The following is a 12,481-nucleotide window of genomic DNA, read 5'->3' as shown; positions in this document are numbered from 1 at the left end:
ATCTCTTACTTTTTAGTCATACATTTTTTACGTCTTTCATCATATTCCAATTACGAAATCAAAGATCACACCAACCTAATTTTGGATGCTGCACGGACGCTTGGCGATCGCCGTCTAGTGAAAAGAGGCGCTTAAGTGAAACATTCAGCATGTAGGTATTATTGTAAGGACTTTCTTTCTTTATTGATATGCTTTCATTTTCTCTATAGTGAGCTGCAATGCTCAACAACCTCATATAAACGCCGTGCCACTTGAACTTCAATAGGAGCATTAACTCTCTATTTGGCAAATATTGATCCATCGAGATGCACACAAGCAACTGCAATGCCTTCCACTTACAATACATGATACATCGTATAGTATACAGGAGACAATAAAGTATTATTTCTTGACCAGAGACTCTTTATTTTTAATTTTAGGACATTTCTACATGGAAACGTACCGATCTTTTTTCATGTTGAATTGAAATATATACATCCCGTTGAAGCCTTGTGGTCAAATTGTTACACAGTAATAAGACTGGCGGTCTGCCATTCCGATACGTTCGATAATATCAAACTGAATTACTGTGCAGACGTGAACGTTATAAAGTGAAACACCGCCATAGACTGTGCGTAATAAAGTATTGCTGGGCCGGCAAAGCAACGATAAACGTAAGGTAATATTGGCATTGGTAAATACTGATGAAGCGTCCAGTGCAATACATGTCGACATTGTTTTCCTTTCTTATATTGAAGGTGTTGGACCGTGGCACCTAGTGAATTGCACTTTTATTTTACTCCTTCTGGTGTCAGGGGCCATTAGAAAGAGGTTTTACGATCGACCTGTGGCAATGGAAGTATTCATTTTAATTTAACTATGAAACTAGCTAAAGACATTTTTTAGTGACCTTTACCTGAACACAAATACTACATAGTTAATGTCCACGTATTTTGTAATTGGTTTCCTCTGGACGTGCTTCAGTGTCACATGAATAGGACGTGAATGATGGCGATTGCTCGTGTAAAGTGTTAGAAAGGACGTGGGCCTCGACACGGTCATGGCCGTTTCGGCCTGACAAGTAGCATCCATACAGCCTTGGGACAGCTCAATGTCTCAAGTACCTGTGCGTCACATACGTAACGACGCCGTTTTGCAGGGATATGAGTTGGAGGGTGGTATTTGGAGGGAGCGGTGTGCGTGGTATGGGCTGGACTGATCGATAACAGCCACAGCCCATTAACCTTCAATGTGTGGCTCCTCCAGGAATACCGTTTGCCTCAAAGTACCGAATCCTAAAGTTGTTCACATCACTCTACTTCGCCGTATGTATTCGCCAGAGTCTGCGTGGGGGTGATTTGCACCTCTCCAGCATACAAATGTTTTGCAGTGCCATTGATTTGTGGACGTTTGTTTTGTGTGTAGTCGCCCATGGGTTTCTTGTTAATTTGTACAAGACGGCTCTCTTCCATCATACCAGGAATCTGGTTCGTAAATGAGGGTCCTTTATTCACAGTCCCTCCTATGTTGATGGCTTCCCATATTAGTTTTCATGACTCAAATACCGTGTCCAACCATAATATATGTTACCAGTACCTTCCCGTTCCAGTGCGGCGACTCATTTATGAATAAAGAGTAATAATATGACAGTACCAACTTCATACATGACACAGCCAATATGTGAAATAAGTTGCAGAATACAATTGTTGCGGTTCCATTGTTTCCTGTCCTCCAACAATGTCTATAGATAATGTCAAGGCAGCGCAGGCGATATCAAATACATTCATCTGAATCCCATAAAGTTGTCGATATGAATACCCACTCGGGTCGAAGGCCATTTGCTGTTCTTATTTCGCTCCCATCGACCTTAGTCTCACACAGGAAGGGTTCAATATCCAGAAATTGCCCCGCCGAGAAATAAGATGAGTCTAAGATCTTTATTACACAAACAGAGACTCATACTTTTGCAAACATTTCTAATAGAACATTATCTTTCGGGCTCCTTTTTGTCTGCTGAGGGCCACAAACTATCATCAAAAGAAGGAGTACGTTTTATGGACTTTATTGTAGAGGTGTTTTAAGATCAACGACTGGAAGGGTAATGCACCGAAAGTGCCTCTTTAAAATTTGATTACACTTTAGGAGATGCGAACGCATTTACTAGTGCACTTCATAATCGTAACATGTGGAAAGGAAGGCACGTAGAAAGTGAATTATTTAAATTCTTATTTGATCTAAGAGCACTCATTGATTTTGTATGGTATTCATATGAAATAATAATGAATTGTGTCACATTTCTTAAGAATCTGTTCGTTGAAAGCCTAGTTGGAAACATCCTCTGGGCTGCGGTCAAGGAGATAGCAAATTATTCCGCATTGCACGTTATGAGTTGTGATCTCTAGGGCCCCATTCGTATTGCATATGTGTCATCTCAATATTCGCATACGTGCAGATAGGGCGGCATGGTTTGTGCCAGCCATGAATAATATCCAATACGATCACGAATAAAGTGATGTGTGCGTATTTTATAAGACAATCGAATTGCATCAAACGGATTGAAAATGCATTTCTCTAATTTCATTGTCTGGGAGTAGATCTAACAGAAACCAAAGAAAAAACAAGGAATGATTTGTACTAATTTTGCAATGCCGGACACCGAATGCGTAGGGCTCGACTTAAAAAATGCTCCACAGTGCCTTTACCTGGTAAATAAATGTCTAATATAACTATGTTTTGACTTTGATTTTAATCAAATTGTTAACATTACAGCACACGTCGGTTACTGGCAGCACAATTGCTTGTTCTATGGCACATTAATAAAAATATTTAACACATACACATGTAGAACTTTATTGCGCAACGATCGTACACGGTACAATGTACGGCAGAAAAAAGAAGAAACAAACTTATCACCCTAATTACTAAAGCAAGTACATATCATAAAGGTATGATGCTAGCGAGGGAACGCCGATAACAAAATGGCAGCAATGGCATGTCCAATGGCTGTGTAGTAGCCTTTGAGAATGTGAATAAAGGCAAGACACAATTACACCTGTGGGATTTTTCAAATGGCCGGATACAAAATGTGCTGGAACATCACTGCCTTCCTGGCATCAGCACTGTACATATGAGCCAAGATGACCAACTTTAAAAAACTTCAACACGCGCTAGGGCTTGATCACCACAATGAGGCCTCTAGTATAGCTGTGGCGCAGTAACAACACGGATTCACTCGTGCGGTAAAGGTTTATATTCTGTTCTGTAGACATCGGTTGTTCACACTGACCAGTTCAATCTTCTAGTTCAACATATGAGTCATGTATTCAATTATACAATAATGTATCGTACCGTGTTGCCTGACATTGTGGGAGGCCGAATTATGTATCAGTTCCCGAGGGATAGATTTCATTAGCTTTCAATAGATAAATAAATAAGCACACATCGGTCACTGGCAGCACAGTTGCTTGTTCTATGGCATATCAATAAAAATATTAAACACATCCACATAACATAAAGCTATGATGCTAGCGAAGAGGCAACGCCGATAACAAAATGGCAGCAATGGCATGTCCAATGGCTGTGTAGTAGCCTTTGAGAATGTGAATAAAGGCAAGACACAATTACACCTGTGGGATTTTTCAAATGGCCGGATACAAAATGTGCTGGAACATCACTACCTTCCTGGCATCAGCACTTTACATATGAGCCAAGATGATCAACTTTAAAAAAACTTCAACACGCGCTAGGGCTTGATCACCACAATGAGGCCTCTAGTATAGCTTTGGTGCAGTAACAACATGGATTCACTCGTGTGGTAAAGGTTTATATTCTGTTCTGTTCTGTAGACATCGGTTGTTCACACTTAACAGTTCAATCTTCTAGTTCAACATATGAGTCATGTATTCAATTATACAATAATGTATCGTACCGTGTTGCCTGACATTGTGGGAGGCCGAATTATGTATCAGTTCCCGCGGGATAGATTTCATTAGCTTTCAGCGGCCGGAGCTAAGCTTCTAGCCTTCACACTGGCTGCCATTCCGCACTAACTCAGCTGACCTCAATACGACACGGGTCGCAGCACTGATGGGTTGATCTGATCATATCGGAGACATGGTTTCGAGAGATGCGGTCGTTTTCTGCAGGGATGGTTTTTCTAGTGGACGACCAAGGCCATACACTTCTCTAAAGATCACAACCCCATCTCGTAGGTAGCAAATCTCAGGTAATGCCAGATAAGTCAGTTTGCTGAGCACCCCCACCCCCTATTCATAGGAGTGCAAAGTTTTCCGTAGGACGTAAAGTGTGAACAAATGCAAAAAGACATATACACACTTATAAAAGGCAAAGTGATCCCTGTTTGTCTAAATATTATACGTTAACAGTATCAGAGGTCACTTTATTCACTATTTCAGACACAGAAACACACATACGTTCTTCGTATTACGGCAAGAAACATTCTAGGATCCTGTTTTGTGGACGTAAGCTGAAGAGTTCGGCACTCCAGAAGGTGGCTTTGTAACTATTGGCAAGATGCAATCTTTTCATCATCAAAGGATCTTAATATCGGGGGGAACACCTTGTAAAGGATTCTAATGAACTTCGGTGTCTTTTGACCTGCCATAAGACGTAGATGCTGAAGATAAAGTCTCAGTGGTACGTTATGTTATTACGAGAGTCCTCCCGAAGGCCGCACTTCACATCACTTCATTCCGTCAAGGCCTTAGGTCAGTGCCTGCCTCTTATCTCACAGGAATTACGTTACTACTCATTACGTTACACTGCAAATATGTGGAGTTTCGTATATGTCACACCGAACTTTATGAAACCGCTAAGGGGTTTACGTAGGGGTAAAACGCAGGTGCCAGAAGCAGACGTTATCTTTTCATTACCTGAAAATTCTCCGTAGATTAAACAGCCCCAGGATTGACTGCATGCAGCGCTCAGGGTTATAGCACGTACGGCTGACTGGCGTGTCGTTGTGGGAGTATTTCCTATCAACATGCCCCTTTGCTACATATACGGCTACATGAATTGATTGGATTGAGTCGGCGAGAGTCGAAATTAGGCTTTTGGATGTGAGAAGAAATCACAGTGTCAAAAGGCTGCGTGATTTTTAGACAAATTGAAACTATAACCAATTCATTGTACGCTGAGCGATAAATGATGCCTCTGGTGACCACCGTATTGGAAGTTAAAGCAAAGGTTGCCGTTGAAATTCAAATTGAGATGATAATTAACTGTTATCTAAGTACGCTCAGTGGTTGGATAATCTACCAGACTGATTGCGCCATGCTAAAGAGTAGGTTTCTCAACGTTTTTTAAAACCTCAGCTCGCAAGCGCATGTATACAACTATTTAAATGCAATATTTAGTATCGTTTCCATATTTAGCTAAACATTTCAGCCATTTTCGTTTTACCAAGTTCGCCTATCAAAAATCAGAGTTACCAAAATACGTGAGCTCATGTATAAGTACAATATGTAAGTACGTTTTGTTTTATCATGGCATGGATAGATAGTATTTCAACCTTCGATCTGTGGTAAGGCACGGATTGTACGACAATATGTCGCTATCGCAAATACCTATTAAAACAGTTTTATCTGCCTAATGGATATTGGTCTGAGTTTTACGTGGCAAAGCCTACGCCGAGTCTGCGGCGGTTGCTGGAATATTGAAATCCAATAAAGTGTTACGATGCGTACCTTACTATCCCATCTTGTGCATGAATTTTTTACAGCGGATACATTAAGGCGTCAGAGCTACTGGATGTGATCAAAAATCTCTCTTTCGCCAATAGAAAGAGAAGGCAGGAAGTTACAAGGCAATGAAAATGTATTTACAGAGCAATGAAGCGTAACCCAGGGCGTGTCAGAGAGGAACTTTTAATCCGAGTCAAGGGAACTCAATTAACCGAGATAGACAAGATGTCTGCTTATCTTTTTACCTTTAAGCAATCACGACAAATCATCAATGAACGTTGATTCATTATGTCCAATTGGTTTCAGACGTTATGATGTATAAGACATACGTCATGGCACTAGTATTTTTTGTGTTGCTATTTCAGGAAGTCATGACTCATAGTCTGGCCGAGACGCACCTGTGGTGTGACGGAATAGATCTTTCGAAAAGTCGTTCGTCTGTGTTATTGTCGGTCTCTAAAAGAAGCTTAAGTCATCCGTCGAATACATTAACTTAGCAGATACCCAAAACAGGACTTTAGAAGTCCCGCGTGTACGTGGCAGATGATGTTTTGAAGCAAAATTCTCATCTGCAGCACACACAGCATTAGATGTAGCTTAGATATAAGACTGTTAATAACCTGACTTATCATGGCTCTGATTTTGACAGTATTGTGTGAAATTCCATACAGTTAAATGTAACAGATATGAAGCTTGTCTTCTCCGGCAACAATTGCATCTTGCGGTTGTAACTTATATGTTTGTTGCAAAACTATTTCATTAACGAAAACTTGAGCTCTACCACAACAAGGAAATTTTACTTGCCGTTTCCAGAAATACATGTACTATTATATATATGAGGAGCAGTCGAAAGAGTCATCAAAGATTCGAGTTGATTTGAAACAGCCAAGTGTCGAATTCGTGTAAATGGGAGTTTTAACAAGTACGTGATATTGTTTTCATAGCTAAAGCTAGACAAAGCTGTTGAGGCGTGTACATATTCATAGTCCCACATGCAGTATTGCACGGATCTGTACATAGCGATCTGCATGGTTGCTTGCGATCTTCATATATGGACGCCGTTTTTCTGGCGCAGAGGTAGCTGTCTGTTCTTCATTAATCTTGAATTTCTGACACCCCACGGTGATGGCCTCTAAGCCCTTTCGGTACGTTGATGTATGCCATACCTAGCAGTGACGCCGACAGTAAAACTTGATGGGGCTGTAATCAACTAACTGTGGCTTTTACACTTTGGTCAGTAGCTCTCTGGGGCTCTCAAACGACCAGAATATTCAGATTCAACGTCTGATGTCTTGATCAATTATTCTCTCCAGACTCTCCTTGCTTACCTTGACATGCACAGGCTATATTCCTCGCATAGCAACATTGTCAAACACGCATTTTCACAGGACCTGAGAGGTCTGGTTTCGGCGTTACTGCCTGGTGTAACGTCCAAGCTGCTGGAGATGCCGCATCCATGGTGCAGTTGCCTCAGTTTTACTTCATTTTGCTATGATAAATGCAGATCTAGAATTCCCACGATGATACCAGCTAGCAATGTCGCCAAATTTGGAGTAACCATTGACTATAAATTCCATTGAAATCAAACATCCACCTTTTATTGCTTGATTTGTAAAGGTTTCACCACCAACTGAAAAAAGAAATCATTTTGAAGATGAAGTTGTTAGAGTAACGTTAGGCCCCATTCTTTGACAATCACAAAACCTCCGAGGCATTCGCACCATCAATCTGAAGCGCTGTTATAACCCCATTGGTCAAACAGGATAATTGATATAGCCATCATGGGACGGCGGTACTTTTCACACCACGATACCTCCGAGGCACCCGAATTTGTCGAAGTCAAATGCAACATCTTTTATTCAACAGCAGCTTCTGCACGATGGTTGGGAGGGATTGCAGCAGTGAACGATTCCGGGCATACGACAGGGAGCTTGTTAAACATTGACTCTCACAAGTCACAGAATTAGGAGAAATCTGCGTTACGCCACGAGAGCACAATACATGAGCTGAACACCCGTAGTGATTTTACATTTTATAACTACATTTCCATGCAGTCGGTGGTTACGGGCTCATGTGGGGATCCTGCACATCCGACATTGGCTTAAAGATGATACCACACATATGGGTATCCAGAAAGTGTTTGGAATTCTAATCCACATTAATGACAAATAGATGCTGAGGAAAATGGTTGGACATGTGGTGATGATGATGATAATGGCGAGGATAATGATGGTAGTGAACATTGCGCCAATACAGACCCAAACCTGTTAGAAATGACTGGTAGCACTGCATATTGTCTGAATTCTTGATAAGCGCCCTGTCATCGCAGACTTGAGAGTTACAGCTCCCCTCTCTATCTCTAATTGCCCAAACTTGGATGATGTCCAAAAAACACAGGACTATTACGTAGACATTACCTTTGATGGGGTGTTACATTACTTTAATGCAAAAAGTCTACACTTGTGAAGAGTGTGCTCTTTTAACCCTCTTGATGATTTATCTTGCTTCATTTTCTCTTAATCCTTCTTGTAGGTCAGTTAATGGAGTAAGATCTGCAGACTGACGTCCTTAGAGTTTAATCATTCCCTTTCTTCGCACTCTAATCCCCATGTGCCATGTGTAAATGGAACTGGCGCGTTATCTATTTCTAAAAGCTCTTAGGCAACATATCTGTTTCGGTGACAGGCGAGATCTACGTATGTCGCCGTTACATGTGTTGAGCATGCATTGAACATGCACGGAGTTGGCTTTGCGACAATCCGTAATGTGTGGATATGCTACTATGTGATGTGAATAAGACATAAACCCCTCTGGCAATAATGATGATAATGTTTTATTTGTAAAACCATGCCAGAAGACTAATTGCATATCAAAGATTGAGTCTCAAAGATAACATTTTTTGATACATGACACTGATCAACTAGTATTGTCTGGTTTGATAATTAATACTGTATTTTTTAAAGTTTCTTCATCTTTTTCTTCCTCCCCACAGTGGCGAACATGTTGATTGATACATTTCAGATTATTTACAGTATATTCAAACACAGCATGGAATGGATATGCAATGTTGTACACGTTCAACAGGAAAGACAGAAAGTCCAATGTGCTGTTCGAAAGTTGCTGTGGGACATGGCGAGATGTCCTCTTGTCCATAGGGGACACATGATGAATGAAGATCACTCTTAGTATATGAAAATGCATTTTGTAACGTCAATGACGGGGTGTATTCGCTAACAGAAAGCACCGGCTGTTACGTCCGTCTTTATGTTCAGAATATGAGCATTGCTGCAAAATCTACATGATATTTAGAAATGAGATGGATCATAGTCAGATGTTGGCTTAAGAATGTGCAGCCAGAATATAAAGGGTTTCATCACATTGCAATTAACATTATAGACGTCATAGTTGGCATCTGGTCTGAGCATCCCAGCAACAGTAATTCTTGTCAATGCCAATCTTTCTACGATGACGTTCTAAACACGGTCCTCTATCTGACAAAGTAAGTAGGAATAAATGAATGAATGAAACCCTTTATTGTACATATATACCCACTGAGTTAAATACAAGTCACAACAGAATGATAGTTGACAGATACGTGAAACATTTACAGTGTTAACCAACATAATAATATTCTGTTAATTGAGAGGGTGGACTTGGTCCAGGCAAGCAGCCCGCGATGATGAATTGACTTCGACTTCTTCGACTTCGTGATATCAAAAATGCAGGAACAGATATGTTTTACAATCAAAGAATTGTCTAAATCCTTAAGAAATATGAATTTGTCTGTATTGCTCAGATGTATGAAGTTCTATCAATCTATGAAGTTCAGCTCTCTCTTTGTTGTATGAAATTCTGCTGCAAGATGCTGTTCATCTTCTATTGTCTAGATCACAACATCTACATATTCGTTGTTCCAGATGAGTGCGGTTACGATGTCTTCCGATTTTAAATGCAAACATACCACCTTTACATATCAGACATTCTGCAAATCCAGTAAGACATTGGCAACTACACCATTGGCGCCAGTGTGACACCAGAGTCACATTAACCTTGCCACTTTGATCACCAAGACGTGGTCTGAAGGTCAAGGCATCTTTGGAAAATGTATGCGATGCAAGTTTGAAGGCCGTGTTCGTGACAGTTGGACATATGTTCAATAGCCCCTTGGCGTGCCTGTATTGACTCGTTTTACACGTTGGCGCTGTCCACGATTTAGGTAATGCTTTTTACCCGTAGCGGCCCTCACTGAACGTCTTTTGCCGTTAGATGCACGGCCCCTGTGGGCATGCAGAACTTCTTGAGGTGCGTGAGATAAAATGAAGCAGAACAGATAACGTTCGTCATGACAAATAGGTAGTCCTCATCCACAGAACCCTGCTAGTACAGATAGTTTGAAAAATCATGTTATGTCAAAAGTTGGTTACTATTTACATTGTCGTTTTGACTTGCACTGAAAAATGAGTGCAGAAGTTGCAAACTGACGAAAATTATTGTATTTTCATCATCATTTCTGTAAAAAAAAAGTACTGAAATAGCAGCTTTAGTTTTCCAAGTGTCTGTTCTTTATTGAAGTTACAGTTCTAATTGTCAGCACCTGTCTTGTGGAAAAGTCCCTAACACTCACATTAGTTCCCAAAGGTTTTTGATTTTTGAAAATAGTCTTAAAAGCCTATTACTTCTGTCAGGAAGAACACAAATGGCCCACTTATCTGGCCTGCATGCATGATAGCCACATGATGAAGCATGTAACATCACGCGATCGAACTATCACGGCGCTGTATAAAAATTTACATAGATAAAATCGTTAATGTGTGATTTGACACTTTGTCAGTTAGCCAACGAATCCGTCTGAAACATAAATCATTCATGTTTTGTGAGGAGTTTCGACAGTTTTTTTTGAAAACTTATTGTACATATATCCTTATCCATGAGTGAAATGTGTTATTTTGAACCAAAATATTTTGGTTCTGCAGAATTTTGTTGTCGAGGTATTGTTATTGGCATGTCTGTCTATTCAAAACTCTCCGTGTGTTTCTGGGAATACGTGGACAGAAATTTGAAAAATCAAGAATCACTGGATGGCCGTATCACATACATGTATACACTAGCCTCCTCCGCAGACTTTGACAGGCGTTGGCGTGGAAGGTGCAAAAGTACCCTCCACGCCAAACTCCATTCCAAAACAAACTCCATTCCTCGACAAACTCCTTTCCCTGGCATAAGAGCATGTGATCCCATTGCCTTGTCTGTGTGGTTATCTGTGACGTCTGTGTGTTTCCTACCAATGTGACTTCTACCTTGGCAACAAAGGAGCAGAGGTGCGCTTGCGCAAACTAAATGGTAAACTTCTGATGAGCTGGGAAGAACCATGATGAACGAGCTTCAGATACAGGTTCTATTTTTGCACGCGTAGTTTCTGATGTGCTTATCGCCTAATGCAAACGTGAAGAACGTCCTTGGTGTTCGCTGACGAGATAATGAACACGCCACGAGTTCTAACATTAGCAGGGCTCGAAATTCCACCTTCCTTTGCAGGTTAGTGCAGGTAAAATTGGAGCTGTGCAGGTATTTCTGGTGTTTATCTTCACCTAACCTGCACTGGTCCATGTACTGGGTTTATACATAAATGTCCTATAATGTAGCTGTAATGTATTATGGATTGTTATTAGCTGCATTGACTGTTACCATCTATAAAGTATAAAAGAAAATAGCACTGGTTCCTGAACGATTTTAGTATGATCCATTCTTCCTAAATCTAGAGTGGTGCAGGTAAAGTTTGTCTGGTGCAGGTATTTTTTTATGTTACCTCAAGGACGCATATAACGTCCTTGGTTACCTGCACCAGTACAGGTATGCAGAAAAAGGATTTCGAGCCCTGCATTAGCCTGGTTGGAGTGACTACTTACATGATTCTGGTGTGATACATTTAGTAGATTATGGACGTCTTCGTCAGCCTACGTCAGATATAAGCTTAGAAAGACAACGAGAAAGGTATCAAGATTACATTCGTTTCCCTATGGTATATTCTATAAATGATCGCTCATCTCAGCTCACTTCACAAGTCTCAGAGGGGCCTATATTTAGCCTCTATTAAGAGAAACCTGTAGCTACATTATTTTGGTGGATGAATTGAAGATCAATCATTTATAGAGTACGAATTTCATGACACATGTAAGGTGTTATTGATGTAATCATGTTATTTCCAATTTGCAGTCTTCCCACAAAGCATATTTTGAAGATCACTCGTTGGAGATCATGTTCTAAAGAGATTTAGAGATAATTCTATCCTATAGATGCTATCTCGATTTCAAAAGCCTAAGATATCCAATTGAGTTTGCTATTAACATCTGTATTGAAGCATGCAAATAGCATTTTACCCAGACAAACACGATCCCATCAAAAGTAATTATTGTTTGACGGTTATCGATGATTGTCTGTCCCTAGTGAGGCAGCAGCACCCGTGTCCACGTCCCTTGGCGTCACAAAGTTTCACCTAAGTACATGAAAACAGTTACAAAACACACGTAATGACGGGGGCAATCCCCGTGTCTACGTGCAAGTACCCTGACGCAGTTACATGTCGTCTTGGCCATTCAGAGTTAATCCCTAGAATTTTTCACTCTCTAAAGTGCACGCTGTCAGACAAAGATGGATTGAAATTACGTTATTCCAAGAAATAGCAGGAAGGGGGGCACATCCATCCGGGGACAGTGTTGATTGCACGTGGCCCTAACGGTGAAGATATGGGATGTTTCCGCCCAGGAACAGTTGTTTGATGGCATCTAGCGGTTTTAACGTGC

Source organism: Branchiostoma floridae, chromosome 14, assembly GCF_000003815.2.
Source record: "Branchiostoma floridae strain S238N-H82 chromosome 14, Bfl_VNyyK, whole genome shotgun sequence".
NCBI lineage: Eukaryota > Metazoa > Chordata > Leptocardii > Amphioxiformes > Branchiostomatidae > Branchiostoma > Branchiostoma floridae.
Note: the sequence above shows the minus strand (reverse complement) of the source record.